We start from the raw sequence: 4,430 nt of genomic DNA, 5'->3' as shown, positions 1-4,430 counted from the left end.
TGTGTGTGTGTGTGTGTGTGTGTGTGTGTGTGTGTGTGTATTGGATCCTTTTGGCATTCTAGTGAAGCCTATGGATCTCTTCTTGGGGGGATAAAAAGTTTAGTCATGTGTTTTATTTATGCTGTTATATCTTATTTGTACATAATTGTTCGCATGTTCTCTCTCCCATTAGACTGTGAGGGCAGGGACTGTCTTTTATTTTTCTTTGCATCCTCACTGCTTAGCACAGGGCCTGGCCATAGTAAATGTATTCTTAGGGACTAAATGCTTTAGAGTGTAGGTTTGGGGTGGAAGATGACAGCTCTACGATGAATCCGTCTTGTGCTTTTACTTAGATATGACTATGAAAGCCTCCGCCAAAGAGACCTTTCCTAGTCTTGATTTCATTCCAACACTCCATTACTAATTGTTGCTGTTCATCCTTCACTTTTGAAGAGGACCAATAGCATCATGGGTGATGTCGAGACTTGCCCGTGAATGGGATTTAAGTGAGAGAGAGCTGCACAAAGTCATCAGCCTCACTTTCTTCCAGAGCTGTTAAAGTCCAGTGGCAAGACAAAAGTCAAGATGACTGGCAATGGCCCAGGATACGGTAGATGACCTTGGTATCTTTGATGTCTGAAATGGAAGCCTTCAAGTGTCCTGAAATTATAATTGCATATTTAAGAGGTTTCATAGTAGCTTATTTTCATTCTATGACTTCAGAATGGATTTCTAGCATTGTAGCCTATATTAATAGACTTCCCATCAAATAACTATTTCCATATTTCAGGATCCTTGACTTTGTTGGTGTGGGTACTCTCTCCTCCACTACAGATTTTTTAGTGCTCTAAGCTCTTCAGCCACCTTCATGGTTGCTGGAACACGTCATTCCCTCTGCCCATTCTAACATAGGAAGTCTCCACGCGGTTGGGGGCTAGTGATTTGGTCAGGGTCACACAACTAGCGAGTATCTGAGGCTAGATCTGAACTCAGGTCTTCCTGACTCCAGGCCCAACACTTTATTCACTGAACCACCTGCTCATCTACTAAAATAACCTTCGATGAGCTCTAAGGCTCCTCCCAGCCCTAGTTTTCTGATCTGCATCATCGACGTGTGACTTAACCCTGCCAGCTTTTCCACAAATCCCATTGGTAGAGGAGAATCCACCACTGGGAATCTGTTTGTTCCCCAGTATCATTTAAAGTGATTAATGGCTAGAACAAAACACAAACAGAACAAAACAAAACAAACAAAAAACAACAACACAAAAACAAAAGTACCTTTGTCTCAACTATGCATCTGGTCATTCACATGACAGGTCAAGGAAAGTGAGTACAGGTTCTATGCTATGGACAGCTCATTGCTCTTCTGAGGTTGTTTAGATAATTATTGGGTTTTATTTTAGTTTTATTTATTTATCGGGTTTAAAAGGGCTTAGAGAGAGGCCATTACTGATGTTGGGGGGAAAATAAAACTAAAAACTCAGAAAATAAGTCATCAAATGAATACAAATCTATGTAAACTTCTAATGTGGGGGGGGTGAAGATGTTTAAGATTTTAAGACAATTCTAGGGTTTTTCTAAGGGCAGCAATAAGCTCCCTGATCCATTAAAATAATCATTAGCATTATACGGTGATGACTATGTACAACTGTGCACAACATTGGTTTTTTGAGTTAATCTAAAAAGGGTATGGCTCACAGTCCCCTATTGTTTTGGGCTGGGTGTTATCCATTTCAGTCAGTAAAGTACTGAAACATAGATGCTCAAATAACACCGAGACCCTTCCGGCAGCCACTGTACCATGATCAGATGTGTTTCTAGGGAGGCTGTCCTGGGGAGCTGGGGTTTAAATAAATAAATATGAAGAAAGAAAAAAGAGAAGAAACCAAGAAAGAATACTCACCTTGAAGTCAGGGAAATGAGATGACTATCTTTCAGGATTTATCCTCTCTTACTATTTTTTTAAAGAAAGGAACTCAAGGAAACAACGGAGGCTCCATGCCAAGAGCACATTGAATACAGATGGGAATTCCCATTTAATCTGTGCTGTAACTTCAGAAACTTCAGAAACCAGGAATTCATGATTAGAAACTTAAAGGGAATCTTGGAGGCTTTGAAGAATTTAGGGATCAAATTAACTCCACAAAGTCCAAATGGGCAGAATGAGCACCTGGTAAATGGTAGCCGCCCGAATTCAAAGATTAGGTGAGTGAAAGATGAAAGTAACAGGAAAGAATGCATGCTAGAGCAGTAAATGGAAATGCTAACATCAGGTGATGCAAACATTTCTGGAAAAAAAATGTCAAACTGAATGCAGAAATAGTTGACAAGAGCTTAAAAACACAGAGGTGGCAAAGTCTAAAAGTGCCAGGGCTTGGGTACTCCTCATTTTGACACAAAGGAGACTCTGGGTTTGAGAAGGTGATGCTAGGGAGAAGGTGAGCTCATGCAGGTCTGGTTAAACTGAGGGCACTTTGAGTATGGACCTAGAAATGAACCATTTATCTATCATCCAAAGACCAAAGCAGCCAAGCTTGGAACAGTTCATCTCTAGGTTGGCCAGTCAGAGATGAATTTTTTTTAAGCAAAGATTAGAAAAATGAGTAGGACTGGGGTGGGGAGGTGGGCCAAGAGAACTCTTCCTGGGTAAAGACAGGCAGAGCAAGAGTCAGCATCTAAGTGAGTACAAACTAAAGGCTAATCTACATTTCTCTAAAACATCAAAATTTATCTGGCATGATGGCATGTCTGCAATATGAGTAAATCCGTGGGTTCTAACACCGGCGTTTTCCTGGATCCAGGTTTGTAGAGAACGAAGACCCTTTGTTGCCTTCTTTCACAGGAATTTTTCCAAGCTATGAAAACCTAAAAACTCTAGATTCAGGGAAGGATAAACAAACTTGGCCAGCAGTTGACAATCACACACTGCTGGTCTTATTTTATTCTTCTGTGTTTGCATTCTTTGGTGACTCAGGGTCAAAGAGTACATTTTTATATTTTGTGTGTATTTTTCTTTCCATGTTTTGCTGGTTGGTGGATGATTTTATCACCCTCACTAGTTCGGATGGTTTTTTTTTTCCTTATATTTACAACAACCTGACAGGGCAAGTGTGTTTATTTCTTTGCACGCTGATGAGTGCCTAGAATGTCATTACCTCTTTCTCCTTACTTCTCTACCCCCTTTTCTGAGTTGTTCAAACTTTTCTCCATTCCAGTTTGGAGTTAGACCAAATCTGCATGGGTTCTTGTATACTCTGAGTTTCCCTCCACTTAATAAATCATTAAGTTTTACTTGCAGGGTTAGCTCCCTATTATCCTTTGACAAAAATGATGTACTGAACCCAGAAACTCTACAAGACACCAAGCACCTTCTTTCTCCTCCTTATACACAAAGAAAACATGGAATCTTACCTAGTTTAGTCAGATCACCTCCTTCCCATCTACAAGTCTGTTATTTCCATTTTGAGTCCACCATCAGACCCACTAATCCCACTTCTGTTGGGTCACACAGTAGGCAGGAATGGATCCCACAGAGCTCATCAGAACTTGGGTCAGAAAATTATTTCAGCAAAGGCTTCCACCAATGGAAGGTTACTTCTTCCAGTCCCCTGCCCCACCCCATGATGCCTGGCCCCTTTCACTTTATTTACATTTTTCATTTTCTCTACTGTAACATGGCAGTCAACTTCAGAAAAAATGTCAATGAGGCAGGGGATGTGTAGAGGAGGCTGCCAGTTTGCTAGCCTGGGGACTTGTTTACAGAACCCATTTTACATCCCATGTTTCCTTCCAAGTCACCTCAGGGAAATATCTTTTGAATTTTAGTGGTGAATGTTGATATAAGGATGATGGGTTGGCACACTGAGGCTTTTATCAAGGGGGAATGGTGGGGATTATAGACTTTGGAAAATAAAATGCCTAGGGAGGGTTAAATGATGTTCTCATGATGGTGCTATTGGTTGTGATCAGTGAGAATATATGTCATCCAAAGAAGGTTCAAATTAGGTGCCACCTCCTCCAGGAAGCCTTCTTGAGTCTCCAACTTTGCCTGACTAATCTATTCCTCTACACATCACATTTTATTTACTTAACTGTTTATATTCTGTCTTCCTCAAAAGATTTTGTCTTTATGCCCCTGCACCATGTTATTTGTTGTAAAAATACCACAAATGGATGGTGAATTGAGCCCAGAAGTGAAAAGGAGAAGAAAGGGCTGAAATGCCTTCAAGAAATGGCAATATTCTTTGATGATCATGAATTCCTCCTTGATACAAAGGCCCATCTTTTACATACCAATATTCTGCTTGTGGTGTATGGTTGAAAGCAATAATGTACTACAATTTCTAAGGAACTAATCGGCACATCTAATGGATCTGTTTAATCCTCAGTCACTAAATGCGGCATTATTGACAACCTTCTCCTCCTGAATATTCTGTCCTTTCATG

This window comes from Vombatus ursinus, unplaced genomic scaffold (genome assembly GCF_900497805.2).
Source record: "Vombatus ursinus unplaced genomic scaffold, bare-nosed wombat genome assembly UNPS02014799.1, whole genome shotgun sequence".
In the NCBI taxonomy this organism is placed as follows: Eukaryota; Metazoa; Chordata; class Mammalia; order Diprotodontia; family Vombatidae; genus Vombatus; species Vombatus ursinus.
This window is presented reverse-complemented; position numbering follows the sequence as displayed.